Genomic DNA, 15687 nt, shown 5'->3' with positions numbered 1-15687 from the left:
GTGTGTGTGTGTGTATGACACAAACACAGAGGATATATTAGAAATAGGAAATACACGTTTTCCCAATAGGTAGGAGAGATAACATATGTATATGTTATAAAAAGAAGTATTTTTGCTTTTAACCATATTGAAGCTAGATGGTTTGATATGAAATAGTATACCATAGGGTATTTAGTACAGTATAATAGAGTTGAATATGATATAGAATAAGATGAGATAGGAAAGGATAGGATGGGATTTAACAGTATAGTGTAATATGTCAGAGCAGAGTATAAAGCATAGCATTAAATTTAATTTCACAATTGATGTATAAGCATAAAATCCAGAATATCATGGTTGTGCAATCCTGAGCAGATCACTTAACCATACTGAGCCTCAGTTTCCTCATCTGTAGAATGAAGATTTAAAATAGTTCCTACATCATAGATGTTTTGCGAGGAAGAGATGAAATAATGTATATGACATGTTTAGCACACATATAATAGGCATACAATTGATTGTGTTTTTTCCTATCATTTTTATTTTCATGTAATTGGTTAGATTCAGCTCATATGTTATAAAAAGAGATCTTTTGTGTGCCATATATGTTGAAATATTTCCATTCTTTTAACTTTAGGGTGTTTATTGCTATACAGATGTTTTTAGTTTGTACATAGTTCTGCCCAAGGTTTCCCATATGGCTTCTGGGTTTATGTCACAATTAGAAAGGTTTTACTTATCTAATTTTATAAAAATATTCTTTTATAGTTTCCTGTAGTTTTTAATTTTAAATCTTTAATATTTTGTACATCTGAAATATATATGTAATGTCAGATGGCTATGTAATTTATTTTTCCAAATTGTGAGTCAATTGTTCCAGTCCACTGAAAGGTTAATTTATATATCTGGGATCTGAATTGTCATCTTTATAATTTACCAAATTCCTCTAAATAACAGATTATCTTCCTGAACTTCCTATTCTGTTTTGTTGATACCTTCTTCTCCATAACCAAGTCACCGAAAACGCCTACCAATTCTATTTCTAAATATAGCTGGAATTCACTTTGATCCCCACTGCCACCACTCTAAATTACTATCTCCTTTTAAATTGGCTAAAAAATAGCTTCCTAAATAGACTCCAGTCTTGCCCCTCCTCATGTCTGTTTTCTACAAATCAGATGCTTTCCTTTTTCCTTCAGTGACATACCACTACAATTTTAAGAAGATTCAGACTCTTTTACGGGCCCTATGAGACCCTAAAGTCTAACCCCAGGCTTCCACTCTGAATTCCTCTGCCAATATTGCTCTCACCCACCAAAGTGGCTTTTTTTTTTTAATGGTTTTTCAGGCAAGCCAATAACTTTTCATTTTCAGCATATCTTTTCCTCGACTATTCTTTCACTGGTCTTTTTTTGTGCTATTTCCCGGGTCTATTTCTGTTTTCATTTCAGATGCCCTTCCCTACCTCATTTCTTGAAATCTAAATTAACATATTCCTTGTATACAAACCCTATTAGCAGATTTCTCCATAAATGTCAAAGAGATTTAGTTAATTTAAAAATACAATTGTTCTGTCTTTGTAGCTGAATATTCCTGTTTTACGAATATATTGTGTTCCTACATCTCACTTAGGATACTACTTAAAATATTTTCAAAGTACTAGCTTATTTCCAGACTTATTTCTGCTTCAGTGAGAGCCATTTTCTCTGATAACTTGTAATCCTCTTTCTGAAAATTAATTTTCCTTAATTATCATTTTTTCATAGTCAAAAAGGTAGGTTTAGATTAAGGAATAATATATACAGAAAAGGCCTTCCTCAATATTGATATAGGTCGCTTTTTAAATTTCCACAACAGAACTCCCTAAAGCACTGTAGTTGAGCATAGAAGAGAACAGAAGTTATCTGCCCTGGATGAAGTGAGTGGGTAGGTATAGGTATCATCTAAGTTTTTTCAAGTATTCAGCTTAGTCCTTGGGATGGTTAATTCTATGTGTCAACTTGACTGGGCTAAAGGATGCCCAAATAGCTCATAAAATATTATTTCTGAGTGTGTCCGTGAGGGTGTTTCTGGAAGAGATTAGCAGTTGATTCAGTGGACTGAGTTAAGAGAACCACCCTCACCAATGTGGATGGCATTATCCAACACATTACAAGCCTGAATGAAACAAAAAGACAAAGGAAGGGCAAGTTTTCTCTCTCTCTTTGCTTGAGCTTGCATTGTCTTTTCCTGACAATGGAGCTCCTGGCCCTAGAGTCTTTGGACTCCAACACTTGTATTACTGGCTCCCCTGATTCTCAGAACTTCAGATGCAGACTCAAGTATGCTACCAACTTTCCTGGTGCACACGTTGCAGATTATGGGACTTCTCAGTCTCCATAACCATGTGAGCCAATTTCTGTACATCTCCATATATATATGTATTATTGGTTCTGTTACTCTGGATAACCCTAATAAAATTCTCCCTCAAGGTGGAAGACTTAGACATTTTAGCTAAGTCTCAGTTATGTTGTTTTTTAGACAAGCTAATCTGAAGGCTTGTGGCTGGGCAAATTGCTCCATTTTCAAAATTCTGCTGGAGTTCTGAATGTCTTTCAGTGCACCACCCAACATTATTTTGGATTATGAAGATTGCCTGCACTTACAGATTTAGTTACAACTTGGGAATAGGAGATTCATCTGTAGATTTAAAGCATTTGCTTTTTGAAAACTTTTGAAGAGGAGCAAGATGGCAGAGGAGTAGGAGACCTAAATTTTGTCTGGTCCCAGGAATTCAGCTATATAGGTATCAAACCATTCTGAACACCTACAAACTCAACAGGAGATTGAGGAAAAGAATAGCAGTAACTCTCTGAACAGAAAAGCGACCACTTTCTGGAAGGTAGGACATGCTGAGAAGTGAATCCAAAGTGATATTCGGGAAAATAGACCGCGGCGGGGAGGGAGCCACCATCAGCCAGCTACCGGCAAGTGATAGAGCAGTGGAGCACAAAATCGGAACTTTTAGAAATCTGCTCTGCTGAGGGACGTCACTCTAGTGGCTAAGCAGAGGGTGGAACCCTTGCTGGGACAGTGTGGTCTCAGGACCCTCGGGGTAACAGAAAGGCTGGGGGTGCCTGAGTGCTGCAGAGCTCTCAGGTACCAGAGCAGGGAAGTCGGCTGCAAAGACAGAGCCAAGGAGAGGGCTCTCAGCTCGGGGTTGCCATAAACTGTGATCCACGGCACAGTCGGGCCACTGCTCCTCCAGCAGGGACCCAACAAGCAGCAGATCCGGGGAGACTCCCCTTCCTCCCCCAGGAGGAGCGGTGCAGGAGCACACCACAGGAAACGGCTGGGTTTGGAGACTCCAAACGGGGTCGGATGCCAGAGATAAAAACGCTCGGTCACAGACCGGATGAGCACAGAGTGAGGCCGGAGACCAGGGAGATGGGAGTGATTGACTGCTTTTCTCTGGGGGCTCACTGAGGAGTGGGGCCCCAAGTTCTCGGCTCCTCCAGGGCAGAGATTGGGAAGCCAATATTTTCACTCTCATCCTCCAAATCTGTACGGAAAGCTTGCAGGGAACAAAAGGTCCCGAGAGCAAACCCAAGCAGATTACTTAGCCCGGCCCCCGGCAAGGGTGGGGCAATTCCACCTCCAGCAAAGACATTTGAGAACCTTGGCAACAGGCTCCTCCCCCAGAAGATCAGCAAGAACAGCCTGCCAAGACCAAATTTACCGATCAATGAGAACGGCAGAACGCCAGCACTAGGGGAATACAGCACATAGAATTCATGGCTTTTTTTCCCATGATTCTTTAGTCTTTCAAAGTTAATTTTTTTAATTTTCTTTTTTTTCTTTTTCTATTTTTTTTTTAATTTTTCTTTTTCCCTTTTTCAACCAACATCTTATCAATCCTTTTTTTTTTCTTTATCTTTTTTATTTTTCATTTTAGAGTCATATTCTATCCCTTCATAGTAGTTAACCTTATTTTTAGTTGTTCTCTCTTTAAAATTTTGGGATATAGTTTCTTCTAACACACCAAAATATACCCTAAATCTCTAGTGTATGGCTTTGTTCTACTCTCCTGATCACATTCTCTCCCTTTTTTTTTTAATTTCTCCTCTTCCTTTTTTCAACCAACTTCTTATCAATTCCTTTTATAAAATCTTTTATAATTTTCATCTTTACAGTCATATTCCATCCCTTCATCATATTTACCCTTATTTTTGTACATATATAAGTTTTTCTTTCTTTAAAATTTTGGAAGGCACTTTCTTCTAACAGACCAAAATACACCCAAAATCTAGTGTGTGGCACTGATCTATTCACCAGCCTGATCATATTTGATCATATTCTTTTTTCTTTTTTCTTTCTTTCCCTTTCTTTCCCCCCAGTTTCAGGTCTCTTCTGATTGTTTAGTGTATATTTTTCTGGGGTCATTGTTACCCTGTTAACATTTTGTTCCCTCATTCATCCGTTCTCCTCTGGACAAAACGACAAGATGAAAAAACTCACCTCAAAAAAAACAAGAGGCAGTACTGACTGCCAGGGACCTAATCAATAAGGACATTAGTAAGATGTCGGAACTAGAGTTCAGAATGACAATTATATAGATACTAGCTGGCTTGAAAACATGGAAGATATTAGAGAAACCCTTTCTGGAGAAATAAAAGAACTAAAATCTAACCAAGTTGAAATCAAAACGCTATTGAGGTGCAATCAAAAATGGAGGCTCTAACTGCTAGGATAAATGAGGCAGAAGAGAGAATTAGTGATATAGAAACCAAATGATGGAGAATAAAGAAGCTGAGAAAAAGAGAGATAAACAACTACTGGATCACCAAAGCAGAATTCGAGAGAGAGGTGATACTATAAGACAAAACAATATTAGAGTAATTGGCATCCCAGAAGAAGAAGAGAGAGAGGGGGGCAGAAGGTATATTGGAGCAAATTATAGCAGAGAACTTCCCTAATTTGGGGAAGGAAACAGGCATAAAAATCCAGGAGGCACAGAGAACCCACCCTCAAAATCAATAAAAATAGGTCAACACCCTGACATCTAATAGTAAAACTTAGAAGTCTCAGAGACAAAGAGAAAATTCCTGAAAGCAGCTCGAGACAAGAGGTCTGAAACCTACAATGGTAGAAACATTAGATTGGCAACAGACCTATCCACAGAGACTTGGCAGGCCAGAAAGGACTGGCATGATATATTCAGAGCACTAAACTAGAAAAATATGCAGCCAAGAATACTACATCCAGCTAGGCTGTCATTGAAAATAGAAGGAGAGTTAAAAAGCTTCCAGGACAAACAATAACTAAAAGAATTTGCAAACACAAAACCAGCCCTACAAGAAATATTGAAAGGGGTCCTCTAAGCAAAGAGAGAGCCTAAAAGTAACATAGCTACAGTAAGAAACAGAGACAATATACAGTAATAGTCACCTTACAGGCAATACAATTGCACTAAATTCATATCTTTCAACAGTTACCCTGAATGTAAATAGGCTAAATGCCCCAAACAAAAGACACAGAGTATCAGATTGGATAAAAAAACAAGACCCATTGATATGCTGTCTGCAAGAGATGCATTTTAGACCCAAAGACACCTCCAGATTGAAAGTGAGGGGGTGGAAAACCATTTACCATGCTAATGGACATCAAAAGAAAGCTGGAGTGGCAATCCTTATATCAGACAAATTAGATTTTAACCAAAGACTATAATAAGAGATGAGGAAGGACACTATATCATACTTAAAGGGTCTATCCAACAAGGAGATCTAACAATTTTAAATATCTATGCCCCTAACGTGGGAGCAGCCAATTATATAAGCCAATTAATAACAAAGTCGAAGAAACACATCGACAACAATACAGTAATAGTAGGGGACTTTAACGCCCCCCACACTGAAATGGACAGATCATCTAAGCAAAAGATCAACAAGGAAATATAGGCTTTAAATGACACACTGGACCAGATGGACTTCACAGATATATTCAGAACATTCCATCCCAAAGCAACAGATACACATTCTTCTCTAGTGCACATGGAACATTCTCCAGAATAGATAACATCCTAGGTCACAAATCAGGTCTCAACCGGTACCAAAAGATTGGGATCATTCCCTGACTATTTTCAGACCACAATGCTTTGAAACTAGAACTCAATCACAAGAGGAAAGTCAGAAAGAACTCAAATACATGGAAGCTAAAGAGCATCCTACTAAAGAATGAATGGGTCAACCAGGAAATTAAAGAAGAATTAAAAAAATTCATGGAAACAAATGAAAATGAAAACACAACTGTTCAAAGTCTTTGGGATACAGCAAAGGTGGTCCTAAGAGGAAAGTATAAAGCAATACAAGCCTTTCTCAAGAAACAAGAAAGGTCTCAAATACACAACCTAACCCTACACCTAAAGGAGCTGGAGAAAGAACAGCAAATAAAGCCTAAACCCAGCAGGAGAAGAGAAATAATGAAGATCTGAGCAGAAATCAATGAAATAGAAACCAAAATACAGTAGAACAGATCAATGAAACTAGGAGCTTGTTCTTTGAAAGAATTAATAAGATTGATAAACCCCTGGCCAGACTTATCAAAAAGAAAAGAGAAATGACCCAAATAAATAAAATCATGAATGAAAGAGGAGAGATCACAACCAACACCAAAGAAATAAAACAATTATAAGAACATATTATGATCAACTGTATGCCAGCAAATTAGATAACCTGGAAGAAATGGATGCATTCCTAGAGATGTATAAACTACCAAAACTGAACCAGGAAGAAATAGAAAACCTGAACAGACCCATAACCACTAAGGAAATTGAAGCAGTAATCAAAAATCTCCCAACAAACAAGAGCCCAGGGCCACATGGCTTCCCAGGAGAATTGTACCAAACATTTAAAGAAGAATTAATACCTATTCTTCTGAAACTGTTCCAAAAAATAGAAATGGAAGGAAAACTTCCTAACTCATTTTGTGAGGCCACCATTACCTTGATCCTCAAACCAGACAAAGACCCCATCAAAAAGGAGAATTACAGACCAATATCCTTGATGAACATGGATGCAAAAATTCTCACCAAAATACTAGCCAATAGGCTCCAACAGTACATTAAAAGGATTATTCAACACGACCAAGTGGGATTTATCCCTGGGCTGCAAGGTTGGTTCAACATCCGCAAATCAATGTGATTCAATACATTAATAAAAGAAAGAACAAGAACTATATTATCTTCTCAATAGATGCAGAAAAAGCATTTGACAAAGTACAGCATCCTTTCTTGATTAAAACTCTTCAGAGTGTAGGGTTAGAGGGTACAAACCTCAATTTCGTAAAAGCCATCTATGAAAAACCCACAGCGATTATCATTCTCAATGGGGAAAAACTGATAGCTTTCCCCCTAAGGTCAGGAACACGGCAGGGATGTCCACTATCACCACTGCTATTCAACATAGTACTAGAAGTCCTAGCCACAGCAATCAGACAGCAACAAGAAATAAAAGGCATCCAAATCGGCAAAGAAGAAGTCAAACTCTCACTCTTTGCAGATGATATGATACTTTATGTAGATAACCCAAAAGACTCCACCCGAAAACTGCTAGAACTCATACAGGAATTCAGTAAAGTGGCAGGATATAAAATCAATGCACAGATATCAGTGGCATTCCTATATACCAACAAGACAGAAGAAAAAGAAATTAAGGATCGATCCCATTTACAATTGCACCCAAAACCATAAGATCCCTAGGAATAAATCTAACCAAAGAGGCAAAGAATCTGTACTCAGAAAACTACAAAATACTCATGAAAGAAATTGAGGAAGACACAAAGAAATGGAAAAACGTTCCATGCTCATGGATTGGAAGAACAAATATTGTGAAGATATCAATGCTACCTAGAGCAATCTACACATTCAATGCAATCCCCATCAAAATACCATCAACTTCATTCAAAGAAATGGAGCAAATAATCTTAAAATTTGTATGGAACCAGAAAAGACCCCAAATAGCCAGAAGAATGTTGAAAAAGAAAAGCAAAGCTGATGGCATCACAATTCCGGACTTCAAGCTCTATTACAAAGCTGTAATCATCAAGACAGTATGGTACTAGCACAAAAACAGGCACATAGATCAATGGAACAGAATAGAGAGCCCAGAAATAGACCCTCAACTCTATGGTCAACTAATCTTCGACAAAGCAGGAAAGAATGTGCAATGGAAAAAAGACAGTCTCTTCAACAAATGGTGTTGGGAAAATTGGACAGCCACATGCAGAAGAATGAAACTGGACCATTTCCTTACACCACACACAAAAATAGACTCCAAATGGTTGAAAGACCTAAATGTGAGACAGGAATCCATCAAAATCCTAAAGGAGAACACAGGCAGCAACCTCTTCGACCTCAGCCGCAGCAACTTCTTCCTAGAAACATCACCAAAGGCAAGGGAAGCAAGGGCAAAAACCAACTATTGGGACTTCATCAAGATAAAAAGCTTTTGCACAGCAAAGGAAATAGTCAACAAAACCAAAAGACAACCGACAGAATGGGAGAAGATATTTGCAAATGACATATCAGATAAATGGCTAGTATCCAAAATCTATAAAGAACTTATCAAACTCAACACCCAAAGAACAAAGAATCCAGTCAAGAAATGGGCAGAAGACATGAACAGATATTTTTCCAAAGAAGACATCCAAATGGCCAACAGACACATGAAAAAGTGTTCAACATCGCTCTGCATCAGGGAAATACAAATCAAAACCTCAGTGAGATACCACCTCACAGCAGTCTGAATGGCTAAAATTAACAAGTCAGGAAACGACAGATGTTGGTGAGGATGTGGAGAAAGGGGAACCCTCCTACATTGTTGGTGAGAATGCAAGCTGGTGCAACCACTCTGGAAAACAGTATGGAGGTTCCTCAAAAAGTTGAAAATAGAGCTACTGTACAACCCAGCAATTGCACTCCTGGGTATTTACCCCAAAGATACAAATGTAGTGATCTGAAGGCGTACATGCACCCCAATGTTTATAGCAACAATGTCTACAATAGCCAAACTATGGAAAGAGCCAAGATGTCCATCAACAGATGAATTGATAAAGATGTGGTATATAAAGACAATGGAATATTATGCAGCCGTAAGAAAAAAACGAAATCTTGCCATTTGCAACAACATGGATGGAACAAGAGGGTATTATGTTAAGTGAAATAAGTCAGTCAGAGAAAGACATGTATCATATGACGTCACTGATAGGAGGAATTCTTAATCTCAGGAAACAACCTGAGGGTTGTAGGAGTGGTGAGGGTGGGAGGGATGGGGTGGCTGGGTGATGGACATTGGGGAGGGTATGTGCTATGGTGAGTGCTGTGAATTTTGTAAGACTGATGAATCACAGACCTGTACTTCTGAAACAAATAATACATTATATGTTTAAAAAAAACAAACATAGTAGGAAGGGAAAAATGAAGGGGGGGAATCAGAGGGGGAGATGAACCATGAGAGACTATGGACTCTGAGAAACAAACTGAGGGTTCTAGAGGGGAGGCAGGCGGGGGGATTGGTTAGCCTGGTGATGGGTATTAAAGAGGGCACATATTGAATGGAGCATTGGGTGTTATACGCAAACAATGAATCATGGAACACTACATCAAAAACTAATGATGTAATGTATGGTGATTAACATAACATCATAAAATAAAACTTAAAAAAAAGAATTTAAAGAAAAAAATAAAGCATTTGCTTTTTAATTTTATTTTTGTTAGTTTAGATTAGGTATGGCTTTGTCCCTTTCTTATTCCTCACATATTTCTAAATGATCTTTTCTTGCTTATGAGTTTAAAAATCCAAAGCATTGTTCTTTAAATGTCATGACTTAGAAGATTTAATAAATGAAGGAAAAGTTCACAATATTTAAATGGAAAAAAAATGGTTACACTAAGTATGTAAATAAGTAGTTTCAGTATGATTCTAGTTGTTGTGAATATTTGTGGGTACAGATATAGACCTACTGGAAGAGGAAATTAGCAATGGTTATCTATGAAATGGAATTTTAGATATTTATCATGTATTCTTTGTACTTTCTCATATGTCCCTAAGTATCTTTAATTAATGTCTTTAATCTGTAAAAATTTAAAAAGGAATGTTATTATTAATAATTTTAAAACTAATCTGGGGTGCCTGGGTGGCTCAGTCGGTTGAGTGCTAACTCTTGGTTTCAGCTCAGGTTGTAATCTAATGGTTCATGGGACAGAGCCCAGGGTTCTCTGCTCAGTGAGGAGTCTGCTTGAGAGTCTCTCCCTCTGCCCCACCCCACTCGCACACACTCTCACTCTTTCTAAAATAAATAAATGTATTTTTAAAACTTATCTCTAAAATTTTATTTTTATAACAGTGACTTATTTCTGACATTTTTAGTGTGTATCATTTAATTTTAGTGTGTATCATGCAATTTATTTCACAGTGACTTAGAGAAATCAACCGTGGAGTGTTTCAGAATATCAATAATTTTTTTTATGTAGGAGGTGGTAAAATGTTAATTGTGGATCAGTGAAAGGTTTAAGTAAGGTGACAAATATTGTTGAGACGGTCTTGTGAGATTTTCTAGTTATGTATCTCATCTATACATGTACAAATATAATTGATTTATATGTAATATTGATTCATATTATATATATATATATGTTTGATATATACATAGATATTATATGTAAGACAAAATAATGCTTTCTTTGGAGATATAAAAATTCTTAAAGAACAGATGCCACATTTAAAATAAAATGTACGTTTTATTTCTCTGGCCCCAGGAAAGAAACCGTTCTACATTTCCACTGGCATGTGTGTGTGGGCCATCATGATTTCTAGGGTGGTCCATGTATACCAGATAAGCTTCCCATAAGGAAAAAAATACATGGAAAGATACAGGGTTAAGATTTGAGGTAAAATCTCTTAAATAAATGTCAGGACTGGGGCTGACACCCCACCCTATTAGATAATGCCCTTGGATGAGGAGTGAGGAAACTTACCTGAAATGAGAATAGAGATCCATGCTCACTAACAATTAAAAGAATACAAGGAAGAATATCTTCTAGCACGTGATGTCTGATGACACTATATCTCCTGACCAAGGGATAAGATGAGTTTCTTGACTTAGGAAGACGTAAGATAATAAGAGAGCAGTAGAGTCTCTTAAGTGGAAGAGTGCCTCAGTCACTTCTGTGAGAGCTGTCTCAGCAGTGACATGAGGACTGCAGGGGAAGATTGGCAGTGACAGGAGGAGCAATACCTCTGTGACAATGAAAGAAGAGCTACACACCAACAGCAATGTCAAGCGTGAGCCATGAGGCAGAACTTTTAACAGCTGGTGAAAGCCTAGAGGCGAATGTATGTAGATGAACACCAAGGACTTCAGTTAATTTAACTGCTCTCAGGGCAAGATTCTTTTTTTTTTTTTTTTTTTAGCTTCTTACAGAGGCAGAAAAAAAATAAATTTGAGATTTGAAATCTTACTAATTCCAAATGACATAGGTTTATAATAAAAGAGTACTATTATTATTATTATTACCACCAAAATGAATATTTCCTGTACTCAAGACTCAAACCAAGGGTTACTAAGATGATAGGGAGTGGGATATAGAGATGGGAATGTAGTTAAGGGAAACGTTCTCAAGTTCAAACTAAGCTGTTATTGTATTTGGTTATTTCAATACCTTTCTGTTGTAGCATTTCTCAGTAAAAATTTTAACATAGTCTGATTTTCCTCCGCAATATGAAACACAATAGAAGGAAGAAGAGGTCAATTTCCCTTTTTCTCTTGCAAGAAGGAAAAGTTTAGCTTTACATGAGAAAGAATAGGGTACCTTTGCACCAAGTAGAGAGTTAAGAGAGTTTTGTTCTTCCAAAACTATGATCAGAAAAGCAAATAGTTGGGCTGTGCCAAGAGGACTGCCTCATTACTAGCTGAGGCTTCTAAACCATGAGAGAGAGAGAGGAACTCCGATCTTAGGAAGGGAAATGGTAACCTCAGGGTTTGACTCTCGTGGTAGAGACCAGGATTCAGCAAATCATAAACTGATTATTTTTTGATACTGGTACAAAAAGCATCACAGATTTTGAAATGTCATTAAGGGTAGAGAGAGATGGAGATTTCGTAGGTCATGAAGTTTATACAAATTACAAGAGGGAAACGCTTCAGGAAAAAAATAGAAAACTATGAATACAGTACTAAAGTACATATTTATTTATGGGGCGCCTGGGTGCCTCAGTCGTTAGGTGTCTGCCTTCGGCTCAGGTCATGATCCCAGGGTCCTGGGATCGAGCCCCGCATCGGGCTCCCTGCTCCATGGGAAGCCTGCTTCTCCCTCTCCCACTCCCCCTGCTTGTGTTCCTGTTCTTAATATCTCTCTCTCGGTCAAATAAATAAAATCTTAAAAAAAAAAAAAAAGTACATGTTTATTTAAATAAAAAACAAATCCAATAAATTATAAATTTTTAAAAAGCTGACAAATATGATAATTATTCAAAACAATAAACTAGCCTTTTTTAAACTATCCTGCCATATCTCCAATATATTTTTGACCTTCATTTTTGTCTATATATCCTATAATGTTCTCCTCATATGAAAACTATATTGTAATTTGATTTTCTATGTATAGAAGAGAAAGAATAATAATCTTCAGGATTATTTATCAAAATTTAATTTTTGCCATCGGTAGTTTTAAAAATTTCTTCATAATGTATTGGTAATATGATACATATTTTTAGGATTATTGTCAAATTTGGGAATATGTATCAAGATGTTATGATATTCCTGTATTTTAAGTTCATTTTAGCAGTGACTAATTCTAAGTAGTCTTTTTATGAATCACAAACAAAACCAAAATTTATAAACCATTTAATCATACACTGTTTGGTATGAATGCACATGTAGTGTTAAGCTCCATTATAATCCATTTCTGTTTTTGTTTTTCCAGTATATCTATTACAGTACTAAAGGCTTCCTTTTGTTTGTTTCCTGTTGAAACAGAATATATTCTTTATGAGCATCTAAGAGAGTATGAAATGTAATCCATTTATTGTTCTTTATTGAACATATTCTCAATATTACCATGTGTTTTATTACTAAAGAAAAAATTGAAGATTTTTTTTTTACTACCTCTATTGCTTTACAATGTTGTCCTATGTTTTAAATTGGCACAGTTATTGTTTTTAATACAATGTTTATTTTTGTAGAGCTTATTGAGATATAATTTACATACCATAAAATTTCATCAATTGCAAGTATATAATTCAGTGATTTTTATTAATTTATATAGTTGTGTCACCATCACCACAATCCAGTTTTAGAACTTTCTATCACCAGTGAAATTTCTCTCAATCCCATTTGCAGGTAATTCCTATCCATGCCTAACTACCAGTTAAACACCGAACTGCTTTCTGTCTCAATTAATTTGCTTTTTTTCTGGGATTTCGTATAAATTGAATAATACTATGGACAGACTTTTGTATCTGGTTTATTTCTCTCAGCATGATTTTTTTTTAAAGATTTTATTTATTTACTTATTTGACAGAGAGACACAGTGAGCGAACGAACACAAGCAGGGGGAGTGGGAGAGGGAGAAGCAGGCTTCCCACGGAGCAGGGAGCCCGATGTGGGGCTAGATCCCAGCAACCCAGGATCATGACCTGAGCCGAAGGCAGACGCTTAATGACTGAGCCACCCAGGTGCCCCCCAGCATGATGTTTTTGAGCCATGTCCATGTTGCAGCATAGTCAATATTTCCTTCATTTTCATTGGTGACCATTATATGGATATGCCACATTTGTTTATATATTCATAAACAAATATTTAATATTTGAATTTTCTACGTTTTTAAACAATTATTAATAATGCTGTTATGAGCATTCACATACAAGTCTCTTTGTGCACCTATGTTTTCATTTACTTTGGGTAGATTCTAAAAAGTGGAATTATTGGTAAGTCAAGTGAGACCATTTCAGCAGTGGTTGGCAGGCTGCTGATTTTCACAGCCTCCCTGCCTCGTTTGAACTGATACACTAACAGAGCTGGGGGGAGCTGGGGAAGCTGAAACAGCTCCAGGCAAGAACTCCATACACTTCAAGCTATTCTTACCTGAATGAAATTCAGTAGTTTTCATGAATAAACACTTCTCAGCTTCCTCAGTGTCATTGGTCGATTTCCAGAGCACCAACATGGTTGAACCTTCTGTTCAACTTTATAGTTGCTTTTGGGGGAAAGAATTTTTGACCTCCTTACTCTATCATGCCAGAAGTGAATCTCCAAAATCTATTTTTCAATTTTCTCCTAATTTTTCACTGTTTCTATTTTTTTCTAATATTTTTTGATGCTCAAGACAATAAATGGAGTGCAAATTTTATCTTGTTTTTCAAGCACATGTATACGGTGGTCTATAAATTAGGGTGAATTACATATTTATGTTGTTCAAATAGATATTTTAAATTTAAAATCTATGAAAATGACGCATATTTTATAAGATGTTACATCACCATTTAAAAATTGGTTGCATTGTATATTCCATACAGGTTCTTTATAAAACCCAAATCCATTAGTTTTAATCAGCTTTTAAGTTGTCTACTAGTTTTCTTGTGTGCATGTGTGTGTGTGTTAGTTATAACCTTGTCTCAATGTTTTATGCCTTTAAAATGAACCTATTCTACTGGTTTTATTCAAATACATAATTTCTGATTAATTAAGAAAGTTAAGATGCCAATGTCATTCTAACACATACTGGCTATAAACTATGAAATACTAGTATGGAAAGCAACAAATAATGGGTATTTGAGTCAAGGTCAGTAAAGTATCTCTAGGAAAATATCCCAGTGAAGATGACGCATCTATGAGGGTCAGGTTGCCCTAGTGGGAATTTTAAGATGGTTTCCCAGTGTTTTAGTAAAAAAAAAAAAAAAAAAAAAAATTCCTAAGGGAGAAATCTCTTGAACAGAAATACGTTCATGAAGGGTGCCTGGGTGGCTCAGTTGGTTAAGTGACTGCCTTCGGCTCAGGTCATGATCCTGGAGTCCTGGGATTGAGTCCCGTATCGGGCTCCCTGCTCAGCAGGGACTCTGCTTCTCCCTCTGACCCTCCTCCCTCTCTTGCTCTCTGTCTCTCATTCTCTCTCTCTCAAATAAATAAAATCTTAAAAAAAAAAAAAGAAATATGTTCATGAAAACATTAGGTTTAATGTAATTAGCATGTGAAAATAAAATTTATACTAGGAATTGTGACATAAACTTTAAAAAACCATCAAACAAATAAAAATGCTTTTCCCAGAGAAATAATGTAAAGGACACTGTTCTTATAATCATAGACAAAGGACCATGTCAAGATCAGAGCAGAGCATAGTGGAAAGTATGTGTGTGTAGGGGGGCTGGGAGGGGGAAGAGATGGTGAGGATGAGCCCTTTATCTAACTATTAGATATGATGATTAATTTTAGTCATCATCAGAGATACAAAAATAAAAAGGAGAAGTCTGTATCTAAATAGATATTTTGATTCTAAACAGGAAAAACCTTTTCAAAAATTAAATAAAATAAATTGTGCTGTAAAATAGGAATCCCATAGAAAACAAAAATAAGTATCAAGGGAAATGAAGAGAGAAATTAATATAGTAAAGGGAATGAGAACAGGTTTCACAGTGGAGTTTGGTAAGAATGGATACAGCCATTATGCTGGGCATGAAA

General features: G+C 36.6%; 1 pseudogene; it reads right to left on the bottom strand.

The window, feature by feature from the left end:
• The window catches only part of LOC118551959 (cytochrome c oxidase subunit 7A2-like, mitochondrial pseudogene), a 76598-nt pseudogene extending 62419 nt beyond the window's left edge, over window positions 1-14179 (bottom strand).
• Between the last annotated feature and the right edge of the window lie 1508 nt (window positions 14180-15687).

The sequence above is a fragment of the Halichoerus grypus genome, chromosome 6, assembly GCF_964656455.1.
Source record: "Halichoerus grypus chromosome 6, mHalGry1.hap1.1, whole genome shotgun sequence".
NCBI classification, from domain to species: Eukaryota; Metazoa; Chordata; class Mammalia; order Carnivora; family Phocidae; genus Halichoerus; species Halichoerus grypus.
This window is presented reverse-complemented; position numbering and strand designations above follow the sequence as displayed.